We start from the raw sequence: 25,714 nt of genomic DNA, 5'->3' as shown, positions 1-25,714 counted from the left end.
TTAGGTCTAATTCCTATTAATTTAGCTGAATTATTCGTCACTTTATATTTACAATATATAGACGTGGTGATCAGTTGAACCTTTGATTAATTAGTATCTCTTTTTTTTATTGACTTTCTTTCTTTAATATGCAGAAGGTGTTTTGGCAGGTTGCTGTTCAAGTTAGTGAAGTTATTTAATTGTAATTCGACTTAAAACCTTGCTGAACCCAAATGGGTTTTCCATATTTATTTAGAAATGTGAATATTAGGTGAGGTGAGGAATTGACCAAGAAATTGAGACTGGTTGGTTTCCAAGCCATAGGAATAGTAAAATCACAGGTTGGATGAGATTTGAGAAAGACAACCAAACACAAAGTACACATCCACATAACATAAGATGATAAGAATGTCTTGGTAAGTAGGAAAACCAAACGACTTATTAAGGTTTTGTAGGGACACTTGGCTTTACATCACTGGTCCACACCATTACCATTCCTTTCCTTTCCTTTCGTTTCTTTGCTTTTCTTGTGTCCATGTGCTTGCCAGCTTATGAGTCGCTGGCCACTAAGAGAAGATTTTTTTCACTAAGTCTCGCATTATTCTCTATATCTGAATTGGACCCAAATCTTAAAAAAAGAAAAAAAGGCAATTAATTAATAATTCCATTATCTATGGACCCATAGCTGTGTTTTTAGTGAGGGCCCACCTTGACAAGGATAGGTTCATTAAAATGGAATTAATTTGATGAGAATGAAATCCTAAGCTACCGGTGGCATCTAGGGATGTCAAACGCTAGCCCAAACCAGTGAAACCGGATCAAACTGGATAGACCCAAATCATCTCGAACCGAATTTTATTGGATTGGCTTATAATTGGGGTATTGTGAAACTGTACATAAATTGGACCATGTAAAAAGACTGAAATTGAATCAAACCAAAATAATCCAATAAGAAAATGACACCAATCCGGAAATTGTTGAAAAAAAAATTATATGGATGTATCTGTTTACATGGTAAACAAAATCAAAGATCCAGCTAATTGACACACTCTGTCATTTTATTGATGATTGGTTTGGGTTTAATCCAAGATTATACATGATAGAAATTTCATTTGCACCGAATTTCAGAATATGTTTTAAACCCAGAATCTATTATGAGAATACATACCAGTACAACTAAGAGAAAAAGGAATAAAACTAACATCGGAAATCGTGCATGTTTAACTGGGCTTGATGTGGCCCAACCCAGTTAGTATTTCGGTTGGGCTAGGAGTGCAACCGGGCAATACGTAAAATCTTTTGAACCAAATTGAGCCCAAACCTGGGTCATGCCGGGTCATTTTGGTTCAACGTGGAGCCCAAATTCGGCCTCACTTGCAACCCTAGGCAGGGCTAGTTTCATAACCCTGTAAATTATGCTACCTTCAGGTTTAGTAAATTTGCATGTAAACTCATAATGATGCCAGTAATTTGGACATCAATGGAAGGCAATTGCTGTTGTGCCAATCTTGTCATAATGGCCCACTATGAACAGAACAGACCTGAGCCTAACCCAAACAAGTTGGGATGGGCTTGAGTTGACATCAGCCTAGGGTTGTAAATTGGTCCGGTTCTGGAAAATTGGTCTGGCTTTTTAATAGGGGTCAAACAGGAACCGAACCAATAACATGATTGGTTCGAAACCTGAGATCCAACACAATTAACTAATGAATGGGCCTCTCTAAGATGGCATGATGAGGTGGGGGACCTAGCCTTGTCGCAATCCAGCTAGGCCCAATTGAGAGCGAGAGGGATGTGATTGTTCCTCCTCAGAGCCAAGAAATGAATGGATGCTGCCTAAGGAGAGAACGATGGGTAGTTAATTAGTTAGAAGTTGTTTCAAGGCTTGATGGTTATGTGTGCAAGTGATAAGCATGAGGACCCTCCACTGCTATCTCATTTAGGATGTGTTTTTTGTTGGATAAGGTCCAACACCTATAGCAAAGCAAGCACATGGTCTATGTGTGGCCATGGGGATGGAAATGAAACAAACTATCCCTATCTTTTGGGGATTCAAATCTTCTAAAATGCGTCCAGCGCCCTAATGCGTATTGGTTGGAAGGATTTGGGCACATACCCCTAGTTTTGCACAACCGTCTAATTCGTGTTGAGCAAATTAGGGCATTGGAGAGCATCCAGATACATGTTTTTGAACTATGTAAGGCTGAATTACTTGGGATGACTGTGCCCCAATAAGCTAATCAGTTCCAAAAATTAGATCCAAAACCGGATCAATAAGTTATTGGGTGGACCGGTTCCGATTCCTAATGGGTCGAGTCTGATCCGGTGGTCCAATGTGAAGAAGATCATAGTGCTGGGACAGGGAAGCAGATACGCGACAGTGGAATAAAGACTGTAGTGAAGAAGAGGATACTAATGGGGCCAATGAGAGAGACGAGACTGGAAGAATTCAATTCTGAGATTGGTGTTCCCATACTAAAGTTATGAACTACAGCTTGGTAGTTCTTCTTGGGTAGTGTTTGGGTGGAAACAAGAAGCTTCTTTTTATATAAGTACATGCTTTGGATACTATTAATAGGCATCTTTTGAAATGGAAAGATGAAGGGTTGATGCCACTGAGATGGACAAAAAAGGTTTGGACTTCTTCATCCATAGATCCCTCTAACATTATCTTGCTCTATGTAGAAACGGAATGTTAAAATGATGTAAAAAACGAACGGATATTGCTAACAATAATTATATAATCGTACAAAAATTTACGTACATTCACGGTGAGATGTGATGTCATTTCACCATCAATGAAGAAAATTGTTACAATCGCTTGTCCTCACACCTCTATCAGATTTCTTATAATTAGGAAAAACCCTTGCTACAAATATATAACAAATCATATATTTTAAATTTTCCGAAATACCCATATAGGGAACTCTTGAGGTCTTCAAACTCTTAACAACCCTTTGGAGTGCTCACTTTTGTGAGCGACATAATACAAGACATCGTATCCCCCAACACTCCATATAGTTAACTTTAGCTTCTTCTCTTTACTCGAATTCCAAATTTAGGAGGGTATGCACTAACAGAGCTAGCTTTAGACGACTTTTTTTTCATATGAGAACTTTGTTGAAGTATTCAATCTAAAAAATGATGCATTTAGGTGGAGTGGTCTAACTGGTATATGAAGTCATCTATAAGATCCTATTATTCCCAACCGAGGCTTGAATAATTCACATTGATTCATTCATCTGGTAAATTTAAGCCAAAACAAATCTTTTGTAGCCATGTGATAAAGCCGAAGAGATCAATACATATTAGACCATATGGCTGACCCAGGGCAAAACTTGTTACATGGCCAATCCATATGATGACCTACCTATCCAACAGCTAATTGAATAGATCAGCTCTCCATATGACCAGATTTGGTGGATAATGAAGGCTAGCTTGCCTTCAAGGGCCATGTGACCATTCCCTAGCGTAGATTGAGTTTCAGGCTTAGTCAGCCATGGATTTGCCCAAGGTCATTCCAGCCCATCCCAGCCCAGCCCAGCCCATACCAGGCAAGGTATTACTTTCGACCTATGAACCTTGGGTTAGGTAGGTGGGCAGTGGGCTATAATAGTCTCTGGGCCTTCTATCAACAAAATTACTAAGGGTTACTAATTAAAAAGATCTTTTTTTGGGGGGGGGGGGGGGGTGGTGTTGAAAGAGAATCGGAATTAGTGACATCAAATATCAATAGGCTTGTTTACCCAAAAACATATTAATAGGCTTCATTTAGGCTATATATTTTCTATAGTTGGAAAATTAAGTTTTTTTTATTCAACTCTCTTTTTAGAAAACTTGGCGATTTGGCTTGTTCAAACTCCATTTAGACTATCTATTTCCTATAGTTGGAAAATTAGGTTTTTTTATTCAACTCTCTTATTAGAAAACTTGGCGATTCGGCCTGTCCAAACTTAACTAGGCCAAATCTTTTTTTTTTTTTTAATACAATAAATAAGTATAAATTAGTAAAACTTCATAAAATATAGGATTTTTATCATTTTTAAATTGACCAAACTAATCTGTTTTGTTGTGTCTTTAGTGAAAAGACCTCTAATCACATTTGATTTGGATTAGCTATGACTTATTCTTGTCAATTGTTGAGTCTACATGATTCCTGACCAAATTTTCGTAAATTTTGACTTGACTCATACGACTCATCCCATTCAAAACTAAGTTTTCCAACAATTATTTCTTTAGAATGGTAGATTTAAGCATAATTTTTAGAACCATTTCGGTTCACAAATTGAATGGAGTGATATTGGAACATCCAACCAAATCCCAAGTTTTAACTTAGAAATTGGAATCGGATACCAAGGCACCGTTTGGTATCATTTCTGTTTTAGAAACTCCGTTTCGCGTCAAAAACGAAAATTTCAGTTTCTATGTCGAAACGCCATTTTTAAACGATTTAAGGCTATTCGATGAATCTGTTTTTGAAACAGTTCCAAAACAGAAATCAACAGTTCTGCCTAGGGGTGTCAATATCCAAATCGGACCGGTTAAACCGGACCGGACCGAACCGATTAAGCCCGATCCAAACCGAACCGGTGGCTTATTGGGCCGGTTTTGGTTTGTATATTAAATTGAATCCGGTCTCGGTTTGGTTCGGGTTAGTCCGTTGGGCCACCGAAAGCGCCGGAAATATGCACCGAAACCGGAACCGATCCAAACCGACCCGAGCCCACCGTTTAACCCCTAAATACAAAATTGCAAATTCGACATTTTAACCTCAAAACACTTCAACCTTTCAAAACCTGAAAACCCTAATTTTTCAAAGAGCGAGTGAGCAGCAGGCAGCCCAGGTTGGTGACGCCGTGAGCGAGTGAGCAGCAGGCAGCAGCAGCCAACAGCCAGCGGACCAGCGGTTATGGCCATGGGCCCTAGCGCCGGAGTTGGCGAACGTAATAGCGACGGCGGCAAGCGATGTGTACAGAGTACAGTTATGGCCTTATGGGGTGTTTGTGCTGGAGGTGGCGTGCGGCCGGAGACCCATTGAAAAGTCGTCTGATGACGAGCCGCTACTGATCGATTGGCCGATTGGGTGAAACCGTGAAAGAGATTTATGCGAAACAGCGAAAGGGAGGCTCATCGAAGCGGACGAAGCCCCTGACTCGAGGATTGCAGGGGAGTACAAGCCTACAAGGTGGAAGACACAGAGGCGGTGCTTAAGATTGGGTTGGCTTGCTGCCATCCTGACCCTGACGGTAAATCGATGGAGTGTTATGCTTATGTTTTACTTTTTATTCTTTGTCAAATGTGTGCCTAATTACATAGCTCGATTTTTGCAGAAAACGCATTTGTCTAGTTTCCGCAAATCTTATTTGAAGACATCCTTTGTTACAGTCCAAAAACTGATGCATGTGAAGAATGATGCTAGATGATGTTGAAAGAAACCAGGCAAAGATTGATGCTATAGAGTATAGAGGCATATGAATCTATATTAAGCTGCAAAAGGTAATTGTTTGCTATCCAAGGTCATGGTATTAGTTGCAACTTGCAAGTAGTTGATTGTCTTCTGGTTCTTCCATTGGTGGAGTGCGGTTCTTTTTCACCGAATTGCTATTAATTATTTAATTGCCCATGTTGACTTTAAGTCTTATTTTGAATAGCATAATCTGTAGGATTTTCTCTGTTCAAGGGTGTTCCAATAATACTTTCTACCTGGTTTTTGATGGTCCATATGCTTGTAGCCTTGTACCATGGCTTCAGCAAGCAATGACCTCGGGACTTCATAGACTTGCATCGTTGATCTCCGTGAGTATGACATTCCCTGTCACGGTCTTTTTGCCATTGATAATGGTGATTTAAAATATTTTTTATTAATTTTGGAGCTTAGATTTCCTTTCACAGTTTCTATGGTTTATAATGAACAATAATTTCGATGATTATGAATTGTCACAACTAAACTTCCTTTTAAATTTCCAGATGCTAAATATGATATAATAACGATGATATCATACATGATGGATCTCTCTCTCTCTCTCTCTCTCTCTCTCTCTCTCAAACACAAGCACATATTTTGGAATGATTCTTTCATTATCTCTATCTGTGGTACCTTTTCTAGGCTCCTGTTTGCATTATACATATACAAAGTAGTTCTTCATTTTAAAACTTTGTTAATGTCTTCTAATTAGGAAGGGGCAACAAGGTGAGTTTTGTATAAACCTAGTTGTGACTTTTGAGTTTTGACTACTGCAAAATAACTTGCTGATTTTCTTGGTGATACAATAGTTAGTTGTCAATATATAGTTGCACACGAGCCACATCTATGTTCTCTTTCTGTTGAAGACCATTTTTGTACATGCATCTATCTCTACATGTACATTATTTAGTGTCTTTTGTCCTTATAGTCATTTTTACCTAATTATAAGAAAAGTAATCTTATGTATTACTGATTGATTGAAATGAGGGGATTGAAGGACTGAATTGATCAGTATTACTTTGTTTTCCCCCTTAATATCATAATATAGAACTTTCCAATTCAGTTTGGTGCATATAAACATTGAAGGTCTATGTCAAGATTTGGTAATTATTTTTGTATATTGTATAAATTATTTGCAAAGATGCGTCAGACATTTTCACTTGACTATTTTACCCTTCATTTTTATTTAAATTACATCACTCCTTCATTATTGCACGGTTTGCACATCGACAGCGACGACAGGTAAAGCTGTAAAGCTTGTGTTTTAATTGAGAACTAATGTTTCCCTCATCCAACAGCCGATTTGAGACCCCTGCAACCTTCAAGTTCTCTCTCTACAAATTTCAGCTCTTTCTCTGGTACTCCAGCCTCCAGGACCCAGGTATATCCTTTCAGTCAATTTTATCCTTCCATATTTTATTTTTGAATCTTATTTATGTTTTTTCAACTTCTTCAAATATGAGTGTTTGAATCAAATTTCAGCATGCAATAGTGTATTATATAGGGCTAATTTAAAGAGGTCATTTTTGAATTTGTAATGCTTGGTATTCTTATTTTATTAATATCTTATTTATGTTTTCTTATTAATTATAGAAATGCCCATCAATATAGAAGATGAGCCCGATTGTGGGTCAGATGCTGATGTTATGTCTGATGATGGACCATATATTCCTGGAATTCCATCAATAGAACCTTCAAGTGTCGTAACACTTGAAACAAATGCAACTACCAAAAGGAAAAGAAGGAGTGTAGTTTGGGATGAGTTCACAATCATTGATGGGCAGGGTTTTGATGATGGGAAGAATCGAGCTGAATGCAAAAGATGTAAGCAAGTTTATAAGGCTGATAGTAATATTAATGGAACTGGAAGCCTTAGGAGACATATTTTATAGTAATATTAATGGAACTGGAAGCCTTAGGAGACATATTTTACATTGCCCAAAAAGATAAAACAAAGGAAACACAAGCACCCAAATGATTTTGGGTGTAAATGATGGGAAAGTGATGTTAAGAGACCAAAAAGTTGACCAAGATTTTGTGCGGGACAAAATTACGAAGCTTATTGTGAGACATGAGTTACCTTTAGTTTTTGTTGAGTATGAGGAGTTCAGAGAGTTAATTACATATCTTTTTCCGGGCTATACCCATATTGCTCGAAACACACAAATGTCGGATATTTTGAGGTTATACAATTTGGAGTCCATTAGAATCAGGAATTTACTTAATTCATTTCCTGGGAGGATTTCCTTGACAAGTGATTTATGGACATCTATCACTAATGATGGATACATTGCTTTGACTGCCCATTACATTGATAAGGATTGGGTGTTGCATAAGAAGTTGTTGAAGTTTTGCATCATGCCACCTCCACACACTGGCATCCATATTTGTGAAATGGTTTCAAAAATCTTGTCTGACTGGGGTATTGATCGGAAATTGTTTTCAATTACTTTAGATAATGCCACAGCTAATTTCTGTTTTGTTGACTTGCTGAAGAAAAATTTGAATTTGAAGAATGCTCTTTTATGTAGAGGATTACACTTTCATAATAGGTGTTGTGCACATATTCTCAATCTTATTGTACAAGATGGACTGAAACACATAGATGACTCTGTGGTGTTGGTGCGATCTAGTATAGCCTATGTGAAAGGATCACATGCAAGAAAAGTAAAATTCTTGGAAATTTGTAAGCAATTGGGATTACAAAGTAGTAAGGGCTTACGTGCTGATGTCTCCACAAGGTGGAACTCAACCTATCTCATGCTTGATTCTGCATTATTTTATTGTAAAGCATTTGAGAACCTTGGACTAGTGGATGACAACTTTAAAACTTGTCCTAGTTCTGAACAATGGTTGAAGATTGAGAGATTAACGAGTTTTTTGTATCCCTTCTATGCAATTACTGTTTTGCTTTCTGGTTCCAAGTATCCCACAGCAAATTTATATTTTGAAAATGTTTGGGAGATTCACAAAAGTTTATTAGAAGAGGTATCACGTGGGCTCAACTTTATGAAGCCAATGGCAGTGGAAATGAAGAAAAAATTTGACAAATATTGGAGTGAATATAGTCCAATTTTGGCCATTGCTTTGGTGTTTAATCCTTGATATAAACTTAGTTTTGTGACTTGGGCATTTTCTAAGCTTTGCACTCTGGACTTAAATGCATCTACAATATGCCACAATGTGAGGAATTCTTTATATCAATTGTTTGATGAGTACAAGAGTATGCAACCAAGTGATTATGATGTTCCTACACTTACCCATCGTCCTGGGAGATCTAGAACAAGATTTGTAAGTAAATTTACATTCTGATAGTAATTTTGATTTATTTTTTAATACAAGTTTTCAACATTCATTGCTAATCTTATTAATGATTCATATTTCGGCTATTTCTCAATTTTCATAGGAATTTATGGTATCCGAGCTTGCTGAGATGGATAATGGAAATAAATCTCAATTGGATATATATCTAGATGAACCCAAGGTCCCATTCAATGATAATGAATATGATGAGTATGATGTGTTGGCATTCTGGAAAGCAAATGGGTCAAGGTATCCAGATGTGGCTCGAATGGCTCGTGATGTCTTGGCTATACCAGTTTCCACAGTTGCTTCAGAGTCGGCTTTTAGCGCTGGGGGCCGTGTTATTGATAAATATCGGAGCAAACTCCTACCTACCAATGCTGAAGCATTAATATGCCTTCGGGATTGGATGTTTGATATAGACTTCAGAGGTAATTTTTCATTCAGTATATTTTTCATTTTTAATTGCCTTAATTAGTTAATTAGTGTCTTATTTTACTTTGTATGTAGCTGAGCCTTTTGATGATCCCACTGATGTGGATAATGCACTTGGAAATATACTGGAACTATTGCACATTGAAAATGAGAGAGGTGCAGTAGCCAGTTCTTCAGCTGGTCCTACTCCTAGAGAAGGATGAGCTCAATGTGCCTGCAACAAGAGAAAGACCTTCCTAGGTACCTACAAATTCTAACATCTCTGATTTGTTTGCTGGTTGTTATTGCTTTTTGCATGCTGTGGTAGTTGCACAACCACATGGGTTATCCAAATTTATATCTTCAAGGGGTTTATTCTGTTACATATATTCATTAGTTGAACATTGGTTAGTGCTTTAGGTAATATAGATGACTCTATTGCTTGTTATTTTCTGTATGGTCTAACTGTAGATGATTTGATAAGGTTTGTCTTTGGATATACCTGTGGATAGATGACAACAGTGTTGTGGGAGCCATTGGAAAGATATTTATTGCAGGTTTGTCTTTGGAACTATAGCCTTATTGCTTTACAGTCTAAGGGATCTCATGGTGATCAACCTGGACTTTTTTCTTAATATTTCTACATAATATCTTCACTTGTTGATGTGCAATTGTTTGTTCATTTTTTTCCCAGTCACATCTTTTATTGTAGCACTTGGTTTCATTTTTTGTAGAAGGAAGTGAGTCTTCTCAATTTTAAAGCATTTACAATTGATCTAGATTTCTATTAACATAGTTGTCAAGGTGTGCCTTGGCGGCTTGTTGGTGTCATTTTTGTTTTTCACCTCTCCACCGCCTTGGGTCATTTAGCCACCTTGAAACTATGCTTTTCATGTGTGTGCTTTGTTTAGTTTAAAAGCTTTTGGATCTACTGGAGTTATTGTCATATCTTTTGTTCTACTTGTAGATTATTTTTCATTTTTTAGGCCTTATAATATTTTCAATGACAATTAATTTGTATATATTGTAAGAAAGATAAATCGGTAGTTGCTGCTGTTCTTGTTGGGAAAACTTTTCCCTGTATTAGTGTTCTACTGTATGCTTGAATTTTATTTTTCACTCGTGGGGTTTGAAATATAGTTTTCATTTATCTTGCTAATGAGAAAACACTAATTCTTTATGCTTTCAGGTGTTGAGAAAGCTTGTGGATGATGCATCAAAGTTTTTGAATGACAAAATCACCAAAGCTGTGGTAACCAAGGATTAAAGTATCGGTATCGATCGTCGTATCGGTCGGTCAAAATTAAGATACGTATCGGAGGGTATCGTATCGTATCGGAGATACATTAAGTTACGCTAAAGATACACACATAAATGGATAAGAAACATTTTTTTAAACACTTTTGCATAAAGAATTTGTTAAAAAAAGCTATTGATAACATGTATTATGCATAAACACTAAATTGAGTGTANATCTTATTTATGTTTTTTCAACTTCTTCAAATATGAGTGTTTGAATCAAATTTCAGCATGCAATAGTGTATTATATAGGGCTAATTTAAAGAGGTCATTTTTGAATTTGTAATGCTTGGTATTCTTATTTTATTAATATCTTATTTATGTTTTCTTATTAATTATAGAAATGCCCATCAATATAGAAGATGAGCCCGATTGTGGGTCAGATGCTGATGTTATGTCTGATGATGGACCATATATTCCTGGAATTCCATCAATAGAACCTTCAAGTGTCGTAACACTTGAAACAAATGCAACTACCAAAAGGAAAAGAAGGAGTGTAGTTTGGGATGAGTTCACAATCATTGATGGGCAGGGTTTTGATGATGGGAAGAATCGAGCTGAATGCAAAAGATGTAAGCAAGTTTATAGGGCTGATAGTAATATTAATGGAACTGGAAGCCTTAGGAGACATATTCTACATTGCCCAAAAAGGGAAAACAAAGGAAACACAAGCACCCAAATGATTTTTGGTGTAAATGATGGGAAAGTGATGTTAAGAGACCAAAAAGTTGACCAAGATTTTGTGCGGGACAAAATTACGAAGCTTATTGTGAGACATGAGTTACCTTTAGTTTTTGTTGAGTATGAGGAGTTCAGAGAGTTAATTACATACCTTTTTCCGGGCTATACCCATATTGCTCGAAACACACAAATGTCAGATATTTTGAGGTTATACAATTTGGAGTCCATTAGAATCAGGAATTTACTTAATTCATTTCCTGGGAGGATTTCTTTGACAAGTGATTTATGGACATCTATCACTAATGATGGATACATTGCTTTGACTGCCCATTACATTGATAAGGATTGGGTGTTGCATAAGAAGTTGTTGAAGTTTTGCATCATGCCACCTCCACACACTGGCATCCATATTTGTGAAATGGTTTTAAAAATCTTGTCTGACTGGGATATTGATCGGAAATTGTTTTCAATTACTTTAGATAATGCCACAGCTAATTTCTGTTTTGTTGACTTGCTGAAGAAAAATTTGAATTTGAAGAATGCTCTTTTATGTAGAGGATTACACTTTCATAATAGGTGTTGTGCACATATTCTCAATCTTATTGTACAAGATGGACTGAAACACATAGATGACTCTGTGGTGTTGGTGCGATCTAGTATAGCCTATGTGAAAGGATCACATGCAATAAAAGTAAAATTCTTGGAAATTTTTAAGCAATTGGGATTACAAAGTAGTAAGGGCTTACGTGCTGATGTCTCCACAAGGTGGAACTCAACCTATCTCATGCTTGATTCTGCATTATTTTATTGTAAAGCATTTGAGAACCTTGGACTAGTGGATGACAACTTTAAAACTTGTCCTAGTTCTGAACAATGGTTGAAGATTGAGAGATTAACGAGTTTTTTGTATCCCTTCTATGCAATTACTATTTTGCTTTCTGGTTCCAAGTATCCCACAGCAAATTTATATTTTGAAAATGTTTGGGAGATTCACAAAAGTTTATTAGAAGAGGTATCACGTGGGCTCAACTTTATGAAGCCAATGGCAGTGGAAATGAAGAAAAAATTTGACAAATATTGGAGTGAATATAGTCCAATTTTGGCCATTGCTTTGGTGTTTGATCCTCGATATAAACTTAGTTTTGTGACTTGGGCATTTTCTAAGCTTTGCAATCTGGACTTAAATGCATCTACAATGTGCCACAATGTGAGGAATTCTTTATATCAATTGTTTGATGAGTACAAGAGTATGCAACCAAGTGATTATGATGTTCCTACACTTACCCATCGTCCTGGGAGATCTAGAACAAGATTTGTAAGTAAATTTACATTCTGATACTAATTTTGATTTATTTTTTAATACAAGTTTTCAACATTCATTGCTAATCTTATTAATGATTCATATTTCGGCTATTTCTCAATTTTCATAGGAATTTATGGTATCCGAGCTTGCTGAGATGGATAATGGAAATAAATCTCAATTGGATATATATCTAGATGAACCCAAGGTCCCATTCAATGATAATGAATATGATGAGTATGATGTGTTGGCATTCTGGAAAGCAAATGGGTCAAGGTATCCAGATGTGGCTCGAATGGCTCGTGATGTCTTGGCTATACCAGTTTCCACAGTTGCTTCAGAGTCGGCTTTTAGCGCAGGTGGCCGTGTTATTGATAAATATCGGAGCAAACTCCTACCTACCAATGCTGAAGCATTAATATGCCTTCGGGATTGGATGTTTGATATAGACTTCAGAGGTAATTTTTCATTTAGTATATTTTTCATTTTTAATTGTCTTAATTAGTTAATTAGTGTCTTATTTTACTTTGTATGTAGCTGAGCCTTTTGATGATCCCACTGATGTGGATAATGCACTTGGAAATATACTGGAACTATTGCACATTGAAAATGAGAGAGGTGCAGTAGCTAGTTCTTCAGCTGGTCCCACTCCTAGAGAAGCATAAGCTCAATGTGCCTGCAACAAGAGAAAGACCTTCCTAGGTACCTGCAAATTCTAACATCTCTGATTTGTTTGCTGGTTGTTATTGCTTTTTGCATGTTGTGGTAGTTGCACAAACACATGGGTTATCCAAATTTATATCTTCAAGGGGTTTATTCTGTTACATATATTCATTAGTTGAACATTGGTTAGTGCTTTAGGTATTATAATGCCTCTATTGCTTGTTATTTTCTGTATGGTCTAACTGTAGATGATTTGATAAGGTTTGTCTTTGGATATACCTGTGGATAAATGACAACAGTGTTGTGGGAGCCATTGGAAAGATATTTATTGCAGGTTTGTCTTTGGAACTATAGCCTTATTGCTTTACAGTCTAAGGGATCTCATGGTGATCAACCTGGACTTTTTTCTTAATATTTCTACATGATATCTTCACTTGTTGATGTGCAATTGTTTGTTCATTTTTTTCCCAGTCGCATCTTTTACTGTAGCACTTGGTTTCATTTTTTGTGGAAGGAAGTGAGTCTTCTCAATTTTAAAGCATTTACAATTGACAATTAATTTGTATATATTGTAAGAAAGATAAATCGGTAGTTGCTGCTGTTCTTGTTGGGAAAACTTTTCCCTGTATTAGTGTTCTACTGTATGCTTGAATTTTATTTTTCACTCGTGGGGTTTGAAATATAGTTTTCATTTATCTTGCTAATGAGAAAACACTAATTCTTTCTGCTTTCAGGTGTTGAGAAAGCTTGTGGATGATGCATCAAAGTTTTTGAATGACAAAATCACCAAAGCTGTGGTAACAGTGCCATCATACTTCAATGATTCCCAAAGTTGTGGTAAAGAAACTTGTCAATGTACTATTATCTCTAGCAGAGGTATGGAAGCCATCAAACCCAGACTCAGAGGACATCTATGGCATCCAGATGCAGTATCAAGGCACTAGCATCAATGCCAAGAGAAGAAGAATGGCGCACGGTTTCATTTGTTTCAAAATTCCAAATTTCTTTAGAAATTCTAGTCTTAGTGAGAATTATATTCCTAGTATAGTGTGGAATTCTGTTTGAGTTTTGCTTTTAGTTTCTTTCCACTTCAAACTATTTTTACCTGTCTTCGTCTAAGGCTCCAAGTTGTATAAGGTCTCTATAGATACAATCTTGTTTTGAATTGGTTTTCTTTATCTCATCAAGTCCTAGTTAATTAACAATCTCCAAACATAATAATATAATGGGGAATTTTTAACTAGTTTTTAGTTAAATAGTTAATTAGTTTTAAGTTAAATATATTGGTTGTTTTTCATTTTTCAAATATTAATTGAATTGTCAAATATTGGTTTTCAGCAGGTCAGTTTATTGTTTCCTAATGGCTCCACCATACCGGTTTAAAAAACCGATCCAAACCGAAATCAACTTGATAAAACCAAACCGGTATCAACCCGAACCCAAACCGCACCGAAACCGACACCGGACCGAAACGGATAAATCCTTAATGGGTCGGTTTCGGTCAGGTCTAAAATCACACCGAAACCGGTGGAACCGGACCGAAACCGTACCAAACCGGACCGTTGACACCCCTACTCTAAGTTATAGTCCTTTCCATACATGTATTTTCTTTAACTTGGGTGACATCACCTTTGGGCAAATGTCACCAACTTTACTGCTCTTGGAGAAGCTATGAAAGAATAAGATGTGCCACTTTGGTGGATTCCATCCAATCCTTTCATAACTTCCTAGAAATATACTATGCAGCATAAAATGTGCGGAAGCTCACACCCAGTTTAATTCTAATATATTTATCCATCATAAGGTGTTTCAAACAAAACATTCAAGTACAAAATGACATGAATATGAATTTACTATATATTTCAGCCATAAATAATTCTTCAATATCATGATAATAATAAATTAATGCAAAACTCAAAATAATTCTTTTGCATAAAAAACAATAGAATACACTGAATTTATTCTCCCACTAGCAACCTAGTATACTGACCTTCTACTAGTAACATCCTCCCACTAGCAACCTAGTGTACTGAATTTATTCTCCCACTAGTCGAGCCACATAAAACAGCTTAAGATTCATACTTTTATCCTCCCACTTGGTTCGACCAATCATAAATTAATTTATTTATTGGAGAACACAATTCGTTAAATGTGACATACATATAAACTTGTTCATATAAGCCCAAAAACAAAAGAAAACCAAACATTTATCAATTAATGTTCATAAATAGGTTTTCAAAGAACAATGACAGTGTTTAAGAACTTGGTATTGGATTGATCAAAACCAATACTAATCTAACCCAACCAATCCGAATTGATCCAATCGGAATACAAAAATAACACAATAAATAAACCTATAACCTCTGGTCAGAGTCATGAAACACTCATCCACCTTATTGCCATTGATCAACTGTCCAATACCTTTTAGGGAAAAATCTATGCTTTAAAAGCATAATACCAAACTATTGATTTGGTTTTCCTAGTATAGAAAACTAGGTTTTTGAGGCAAATGTAGACCTCCATATTCTCAAGTCACTTTTAAAGACATTCAGTTTAATGGTTCAATTCAAGGAAGAATAATCCATTCAATATTTAATTAATGTATGTAACATTAATAAAATTAAAACCAATATTACATCACTAACCATTAAACATAACTAAAGTGTCAACCAAATTACATCTCAACCTTTGGGTCTGGAATGCACTGGTCCACTCAAAAACATACAATGACCATGGGAGCTCTTCAACTTCAAAAATTACTATCACTTTTGGATGAATAGCAACTTCTAGGTTAAGGTCTGCCTAGAGTACACTTGTATTTATGCATATCTTTGATAATGTCGCCTTTGGGCAAGCATTACCTATTTCCTACCAATAATCTTCTATGTCTTTAAAAATAAGACAAAACCTTTGAGTTGCAAAGCTATTGCAGTAATCTTAGATTTTACCATTTTGGTGGGTTCCATCCATTCTACTGCAATAGCTTACAACTACACCTGACAGCTTAAATTTGTGAGTTATTTAAACATGAACTAAATATCATTTAAATGTAAAAGAACAAGTATATAATTATTAACAAAATAAACATTACAATGCTCAATTATCAATTACTTCAAGAGTGTCAACTGGAACTACATTCCTGACCTTTAGGTCTGAAACATACTAGTCCACTCAAGTTTTTGCTATTACTGCGAGACTTCTTCTAACTTTCAAAAAGTACCGCCATCTTTGGATGGGTAGCATCTTCTAGGTTGAGAAATCCCTATTCTGTTTTTCACTTGCTTTAACTTTAACTTTTCTTTGATAATGTCACCTTTGGGTGAACATTAGCAACCTTGCTACCAACCATTATTCTCTGTCTTTTCAAACAAATAAGACTTTTGATTTGTATTCTATTACAATAAAGTTAAACTTTACCACTTTGGTGGATTCCATCCAATCTTACTGCAATAGTCTACAAATTCATTCTGGCAGTTAAAAGTAAGATTGTTTAAGCATGAATAAAAATATTCATAAATAAAAGCATGAACTACATTACCAAGAATAAACAAGTTCATATTTTGATATGCAAGTAATGTATGAGTTGATTTTCTTTTATTTCTTTCAATTAATAGAAAAATTATAAAGAATCATTAACCACCCATACTTGTAACTTATACAAAACAAACCATAAAAGTTGATCAAAACCTAGGCTCATAATATATCAAAACGAAGAGTATGAAAAACTGGACTCAACGCAACAAACCAAGGTGAAAAACTCTTCATCGTTTGCCCGTATGAGCCATTTGAAGTTGCAAAAAAAAAAAAAAATCAAAATCAATCTAGTTTCCTAAACCAACCGGTTTGGCTAAGCGGTCTAATCCGGTTCGGGCATATTAGTTTCAGGTCAAAATTCGGGTCAATTGGTCAACGACCCAGTCAACCTTTGACCGAGTCAAATAAAGTTGGTCATGAGTTGACCCACTGCACCCCAGGTCAACTCGGTAAGGTTTCCGAGTTGACCTGACGATGACTCACTGGCCGTTTTTTTTTTTTTCAAAAAAAAAATTTCTCTCCTCTGACTGTTGGTTTTCGATGGTGCGTGCCAGCGCATCCGGAGGTTTCCAACAACTTACAGCATACTATCGAGATCGTCTTCTTGTGCTCTACAACTTTCATGAAGAAATTTTTCCCATATGGGATCTTTAAGCGATGGTAAAATTATGATTTTCATAATTTGGGACCCAAACCCTATACAAAATCAATTTTCTTTTGATTTTTCTTGACTCTAACACTATAAGGCTTGGCTCTGATACCAATTGTTGGGGATCCTTTACCATATTAAATATATGAATAACCTTAAAGTGTTTAGAATACAAGAATCATCAACCAATCATAAAAGATTAATCATGGGTGTAGTCCCTAAACCAAGAACAATAAAGTACTCCAATCTTAAAATACATAACCATATAGATTTACCATATCTATAATAATCAATGGGACATCTAAGACATGAACCATAAATGGGAATAAAGAAGTATCTGTGTCCTATGAACATAGATAATGAACCTCTGACCCATGTGGTTAAACATTACTCCCATGAAGATGACAATGACGAATTACACAAGTGGAGTCCTTCTACTGAGATCTTTTGTAGCCTCTTACTCTAGGGTTTCCTCTCTTTCTGTGCACTTGCTCTTGTGAGAAAACCGTGCTCCCAAAACCAATAAGGCATTAAAGTAATGGCTGCAAGGACCATCAGTATTCTATTTATAATAGAATCCCTAAAACCCTATTCCACTCTCACAATGGAAAGAGCTAGGAGTTTCCTAATTAGAGTGGGTCTATTATTGCTTGGGCCCAATGGATCAATCGGTATCAGTTAAGCCCACATAAAAATCCTAACAAAAATGTGATGGAAATGCTCCATGCTCGTCGGGTCATGGGAGATGGTTCCAGGCATACGAGGTCTTCCCCTCAACCGCTCAATCAACCTTTCGACTAGAGTCAGGAGGGTCAGAAGAGAAGGAGAGAAGAGGAAGCTCAGTTGGAGCCTAATGGTAGGTGTGAGGGAGTTGTCAAAGTTCCCATTAGTGGGCATCGCTTGGGTAGGAGGATGATTCCTTTTGCTTGAAGCTTGTTGGAGGAAGAGTCCATTGCAGATAAAGAGGTGGCCTGCATCTGGGGCAAGCAGGGGCGGCTACGCCTAGACTTGGACAGGATTCAAAAGTTTTCGGATCCTTATGTGTCTGACTTCATGTATCAGCATATCTGTGACGTAAGTACTTGTGCATTCTTTTTTGCTTTTTCTTCCTCCCCTCATCTACGTTCCAAGTTGATCTGATCTTAGGGTGTTATCCTTAAATAGGGCTTTCACTGGTCGATAGAGGTGCGCAGTCGCTTTGAGAGGGTGATGGCTCGGAAGCAAAAGGCTAAGGAGGAGACTCAGCACCTCTAAGACCAACTTGCTCAAGCTAGGGGCAGCTGGAGGCTACGGGTAAGGAGTGCCATGCCAAGGAGGCTAAGGCCATGTCCCATGAGAAGAGGGCTGCTGAGCTTCAAGATGAAATGAAGAAACTGCTCTTAGAGCAGAGCAAGCATGTGAAGGCCAAAGAGGCTGCTCAGGCAAAAGGTTCTAAGCTTCAAGAGGAGCTTCGCAAGAGAGCAGTCGCTCAGGAGATGGTCGTCCAGTCTCTAAGAGAGTAGCACCAGCTAGAGCTCAAGGAGGCTGAGGAGAAGGCGATGGAGAGGTACATAAACTTGTTAGTGATTCTAAATCCTAGAATCATTTGAATGACCTATAGTGTATAGAATACAAGAATGAATAATGGAAAGAAATAGATCACATACCCGTTGAGCATGAATAAAGTTCCTAAATCAAGGTTGACGCTTGTACCACGAACTATGATGAAGAACCACACAATATGGGTCCTTCTACTGAGATCTTTTGTAGCCTCTTACTATGGGATCTTCTCTCTGTCTCTACACTAGCTCTGTGAGAAAGCAGTGCTCCCAAAATATTATTATGAAAAGTAATAGCTGCAGGGACCGTCAGTATTCTATATATAATAGAATCCCTAAACCCTATTCCATTCCCACAATAGAATAGGGCTAGAAGTTTCCTAATTAGAGTGGTCCCTATTCTCTTGGACCCAATAGGTCAATCAATATCAGTTAAGCCCACATAAGAGTCCTAACAAAACTCTCCCAGGGGGCAAGAGTGGCAACTGAGCCTCAACACTTCCTCCTTCAATTCTAGCTTAGATACGGCAGTCAACTTCATCCTGAGGAAGTACCCCACACTGGTATCGAGCAAGTACGAACACTTCATCCCTCCACCCGAGTCCTTGTTAGAAGGTGGCCCTACTATGAAGGAGGTAGGCTATGAAGTGAACCAAGTGGACACCACTGCTGCCAACGAGAAGAAAAAGACTCCTCCTCCTCCTGCCGCCTGAATCGCTGCTGCTGCTGCCTCTGGACACGAGAAGAAAGAAATCTCCTCTCCCTTCCTCTAATGTTGTTTTCGTCTCTCTCTTTTTTCTTTTTTTGGTATATTCCCACATGTACATTTCAAGATCATCAATGAAAGCATCTTTTTCTTCAAGACTTTATACTGTGTATGGTTTTGTCTTTTCATGCGTCTACCAGGTTTAAGGTCATGGCGCGCTAATGAGGTCGTATGCCTTCTTAGGCCGAGGTCCTAGGTATCCGATCAGGAACTCAGACTGTGCCAGGGTTGTATTGGGTCGATACCAAGCCAGAGCCTAGTACTAGCTCGAACTGCACTAGGGTTGTTGAGGCCGTTTTCATGTGCCTCCATGGGTGAGGGCTTTTCGATCCGAGCCTAAGCTAAGATAACAATAGGGTAGCACTAGGCCATCGTTAGGTTCAAGCCCGGGGTGGGACTTAACATTTTCGCGTGCCTCTATGGGTTGAGGGCTTTCCAATCTGAGCCTGAGCCAGGATAACCAAATGGGACGCGCTAGGCCATTGTTTACTCTAAATCGGGGCCCAAGACTTAATGTTTTTGCGTGCCTTTATAGGTGAGGGCTTTCCGATCCGAGCTTGAGTTAGTATAGCGATAGGGTCACTCTGGACTGTCATTAGGTTCAAGCCGAGGCCCAGGACTTAATATTTTTGCGTGCCTCTATGGGTGAGGGCTTTTCGATCTGAGCCTGAGCTAGGATAGTAATAGGACCGTGTTGGGCTGTCATTAAGTCCTAATAGAGGCCCTGGACTTAACGTTTTGCATGCCTCTATGGGTGAGGCCTTTCCAATGTGCCAAGTCCTGCTCTGGGTTGTCCAAAGCGTGGTTGTCTCTGACTTGGACCAATATATTACGATATCCATCTCTTGGGGTATCTATCTGATTCAAATTTCTTTCGTGCATACGAGCAACTTTTGTGCTAAGAAGAGGGAATTATGGTTGAGTTTGGTGGCTAACTCTCCTCATACTCCGACCCCATGGGCTATTATCCGTGATTTTAATGACACTCTTCAGTCCCATGAAAAAAGGGGGCCTGGAAATTTCAGCATGGGTTCAGCTGCAGAATATGGTGCTATGGTTGATTCCTATTTAATGGCTCAAGTGCCCTCGGTTGGTAGAAAATTTACTTGGTCTAACAATCGACGATGAGGGAATGTGTGTGCTATCTTGGATAGAAGTTTCTGCAATGACGAGTGGCTTGCTTACTTTCAGGGCTATTCCCAATAGGTTCTTCAACGAATTACCTCGAACCATACCTCTTTGCTATTGTCTTCTGATGTCAGTCAGAGGCCTAGTAACTGCTCATTCAGGTTTTACCAGTTTTGGGTGGAGCACGAAGATTTTGATAGGGTGGTGGCAGCTTCCTGGAATGAGTGGATTTCGATGGCCCCTATTTTTGTTCTGGTGAATAAGCTCAAATGCCTAAAAGGTGCACTTAAAAGCTGGGCAAGATCCTCCATTCCTAATTTTGATAGGGTGTTGGAAGATGCTAAGAAGTCTTTATCTCAAATTCAAGAGAGGATTGAGACTGAGGGGATGAATGATATGTTATTTTCTATGGAGGCCAATGCTAAAACAGCTATGGTTAGTCTCTGGAAAATCACAAAAAAATTTGGGTTGAAAAGGAAAGGATCAGATGACTGAAATTTGGTGATAGAAACTCAAAGTTCTTTCATCTTTCTGCTCGAATGAGAAGAAATAGGAATTCAATTAGATCTCTCCAGAAATAAGATGGAGCTACGGTTGAAGGTCAGAATCAGCTAGATGAATACATAGTTGACTTTTATGAGAGATTTCATAGAGTTGTTCCTACTGTGGACCATTTGGGCTTGCTGGACATTATTCCTTTGGTCATTGACCAAGCTAACTGTTATAGGCTTGATGGCCTCCCTATTTATGCAGAGATTAAAAGGGATGTTTGGGAGCTCGATCCAGACAGCTCACCTAGTCTGGATGGGTTCTCGAGTGCATTCTTTAGAAGATGTTGGCATATTGTTAACAGAGATGTTTCAAATGTAGTGGGATATTTTTTTCAGCTCCAATTGCATGCCCCAGGGTGTTAATAACTATTTCCTTATTCTGATTCCGAAGATAGAGGGAGCTGACTCTCTAGATAAATTTCGCCCCCTTTGTATGGGAAATTTTTTTCTGTAAAATCATCTTGAAGGTGATGGCATTGCGTATTGAGACCATTCTTCCAAGATTGATATCTGAAGAGCAAGGAGTCTTCTAGAAGGGGAAACTGATCCATGACAACAACGGTGTGGAATCAGAGCTAGCGAATCTGATGTTTTCTTCCACTAGAGGAGGGCTTGGTCTTAAAATAGACATCCGAATTTCTTGGTCTTTTATTTTTGAGCTCTTAGGTCGCTATGGCTTCTCAGAAAAATGGATTAACTGGCTTCATCAGATTTTGATATCGACGAAGATATCAATTCTTCTACATGGAGGGCCTCATGGCTTCTTTGGCATAGAGCGTGGCCTAAGACAAGGTGATCCAATCTCCCTGATGCTATTCATAATTGCAGAAGAGGTCCTTTCTAGAGGCTTATCCAGGCTGGTTCAGATGCATCAACTAAAGCCAATCAATGGTCCTAGAGGAGTCATCACTCCTGGTTATATCCTGTTTGCAGATGATATTTTCATCTTCTCTAATGCCTCCCTGAGGTATGTCCGCAATTTAAAAATTTTTTAATAAAGTATCAGGAGTTCTCAGGTCAATGCATCAACTTTGAGAAAATCAAGTTGTTCCTTGGGAAAATCCCCTCGACTAGGGAGAAAATCATAGTTGACACTATGGAATTCAAAGCTGCAATTTTCCTACAAGGTATCTGGGAGTTGAAACATTTAAGGGGCATGTAAAGAAAGATGTGTTAATGTGTGTCATGGATAAAATGAAGGGTCATTTAGCGGGGTGGAAAGGGAAACTTCTCTCAATGGCGGGTAGAATAGAGTTGGTTTGTTCGGTCATATCTGGCATCCCTATTTATAAATTTGCAATGTATTGGTGGTCTGCTTCCCTTCTTGCAACTATGGAAAGGTGGATGAGGAATTTCATTTGGACAGGGGAGGTGGATACCACGAGATTGATCATAGTGAAGTGGGACACCTTATGCAAACCTAAAGAGGAAGGGGGTCTGGGTATCAAAAGGCTCAGGGATTCGAACAAGGCTATGCTATGCAAGTTAGTCTGGAAAATCAAACATGGGAAATCGAATGCTAGCTCTTTTCTCATAGCCGAATTCGTCAAGAAGAATGGGAATTTTGTTAGAGGAGGGTGGCCTTCTTCCATTGCGTTGGGCATCAGAAAAGTGTGGGAATTTATGGAAGGGATTGAGAGGTGGATTATTGGCAATGGTAATTTAACCAACTTTTGGAAGGATAAATGGTGGGGCTCAAAGTCGATGATGGAGGAAGTGCAGGGTACAGACCTGTCATCCCTTAGCTTTAGCGCCAAAGTGGGAGAGTTTATTAGGAATGGTGAATGGGATCTTCCAGAGGTAAACTCAACTCTTTTGAGTAAAATTTTTACAGAAATTAAGGAGGAGAAACTTCCCTCTACGCAGATGGATGATGTCTGTGCCTGGAAGTTAATGCCATCGGGATCCTTTTCCATGGCTTCAGCGTGGGAGGGAATCAGGATAAAATCACTTGCAATTTTCTGGAGCTCCTTGATTTGGAGAAAAGGCCTCCCGCCTAAGTATTCTACCTTAGGATTGCAGCTTGCTCATATGAGACTCCCTACGAATAATTTGGTTAAAAAAAAGGGTGTACAGATTGCCTCAAGATGCTCCCTATGTAGACAGGCTGAAGAATGTATTGATCACATCTTCCTCAACTGCTCTTACTCAGTTTGTATTTGGAAAAAATTATGTTCATGTTTTGAAGCGGTGTGGCATGCTCACCAATTAGTGGATGAGCTTCTTATCTGGTGGAAGAACAAAGCTCGAGGTTTAAACCTGAAAAATCCTTGGTTAACAGGATTCTCTATTATTGCAGCTAATATTTGGTGGGAAAGGAATAGAAGGTGCCATGAAGAAAAGTTGAGAACAGCTAATCAGGTGTTTGAATTTATTCGATAGGAGCTATCTCTTTGTTTGGGAAGGTCCACGGGAGAGCTGAAATCTATTTCTGATATTTTGTGTTATAGGAAGCTAGGTTTATCTGTTGAGAATCCCACCTGCGTGCATACCATTGCCCTCCGTCCTACCTCTGTGCATCATTATTTTCATGAAATTCTCAAGTTCAAAGAATTAATCACAAAAGAAATTGAAAATAAGCATAGAGGAAATTTTAAAATTAAAAAGTTTCCATTTATTCCTTTGGAAACATTTTGAAATTTTAAGAAAACGATTCCTCATAAATTCTTTTTTATTCCATTTATTCCCTATCCTGTTTCCAAGCTATGTATAATTTTCCTTTTCAATTTCTCTTCTCGGAAGAGGATCGCAAAAACCCCAAATTCAAAACATTGATTAAGAGAGGAAATTCGAGTCAGGCTTGATGAATATCTGAACGAAAGATCGGCCTTCGACCTTGCTTAATCAATTTGGATTATTTCTTCTCTATTCCTACCATAGTTAGTAAGTTCGGGGACGGCAATAATGCAGGAACGGATGCATATGGCAACTATATCGGCCATACGAAAATAATACCTTTTTAATAATTAGGCGCAATAGAATGCGTGAGGCAATGATACGGTACGTGAGCAAAAATTCGGGTTTATTTTGGTACTAAGAAGGTTCTAAAACTGATTGTTTGCAATTAAATTCTAAACTCACATGCTTCCATGAACATTTAAATCCAATATAGCTTTCCAATTTGAAATCATCTTTACATCTATCATAGCAAATAATATATATCTGCCCAAATGTGGTAGTTTTGCTAGGGAAACTTGGAGTACTCTCTTCAATGTGGAGAGACATCTTTGGACAGAGACAAAGAAAGAAGCAACAGGACATAAATGTAAATAAGTGTAAATAAGGCCGGCAAGCCATGATTTATTTATATGTAGATTCGTCTTCTTCCGAAGAGTCCAACACATCACCCTTGTAAGAAACCAACAACTCCTCTAAATCACCTTCGAATCTCGAAATGAACTTATTTACGAATTTCTTCTCAGGCAATACCACCACATGAAGAAAAATTGGTACCTTCTTCGACTTCAAAATCTCAATGACCCTGTACCGAGGGATCACTCTCTTCTCTAAACTACGCATCAGACATGTAGGTCGTTGAACCAACACCGTCTTTTCAAAGGGAAAGAACCTCATAATCGATCCTCATCTCAAGGGAAAGATCAACTCAGAATGCTTAAAGAAATTTGCAGATGCAGCAGAGAAATAAAAAGGAATGAAACCGGATTGCATCCATTCACAGAGAGAGAGAGAGAGAGGGGATTTCACTCACAGCGAATGGAGATCGTCGCCGTCGCCGCTGCACTTGCCGCTGCCTCCTTTGAACTAGCCGCTGCAGACAAAAGGAATGGGTTGCGTTGGGGATTTTGTGAATGAATGAATAGTTTTAGGTTTAGTTTTTAACTAAACGTAGCAATTGGGTTGAACGATTAAAACCCGTATAATTCGTGTATAATTCGGAGGCGTATAAAAACCACGTATTATATGGATTTTTCATATAGGTTTGTCACCCCACAGCATGTGAGACCCACACGTCAGTTCTCCCACCCCATACTCTCCTCTAAACAAACAAGCCCTTAAAGATTGGTTTTTCTGAGATCTGAACATAGGGATCTTGATGATGAGATAGGATTAAGAAGACAAGATCAGAGACCTTGAATCATGCATGATTAGAAAAACATCAGGACCTCAGATTAGGTATAATTAACTAGAGTAGATTAGGACCACTGACTAGGGATATTGACTGGAACCATTGATGCAGGCCCCATCCCGTAATTATTTATTCAGACGACAGTATTGGACCATTGGACCATTGGACCATTGATGTAAGCCCTTATCGTATGGAGACCTTGCACCGTCGTTCTGTATAAGAAATTTGACCAAAATGAAAAATCAAATAGTGTATCTTCTATTTACGTTGAGACCAGAGGACTCATCGTGATGTATCTAGCTCGCTGGTCAAGTTTAAGCTTTAACCAAGCATAATAAATGAAAATGATTGTTGAGTG

The 25,714-nt window shown here is 38.0% G+C and overlaps 1 long non-coding RNA gene across 1 annotated transcript; it reads left to right on the top strand.

Moving 5' to 3' along the window:
- Positions 1-5,251: 5,251 nt before the first annotated feature.
- Positions 5,252-7,107, top strand: LOC122062564. The gene is made up of 3 exons (XR_006135028.1): positions 5,252-5,475; positions 5,712-5,775; positions 6,742-7,107. It is a non-coding gene; the product is annotated as an uncharacterized LOC122062564 (long non-coding RNA).
- Positions 7,108-25,714: the final 18,607 nt, after the last annotated feature.

This window comes from Macadamia integrifolia, unplaced genomic scaffold, assembly GCF_013358625.1.
Source record: "Macadamia integrifolia cultivar HAES 741 unplaced genomic scaffold, SCU_Mint_v3 scaffold1073, whole genome shotgun sequence".
In the NCBI taxonomy this organism is placed as follows: domain Eukaryota; kingdom Viridiplantae; phylum Streptophyta; class Magnoliopsida; order Proteales; family Proteaceae; genus Macadamia; species Macadamia integrifolia.
This window is presented reverse-complemented; position numbering and strand designations above follow the sequence as displayed.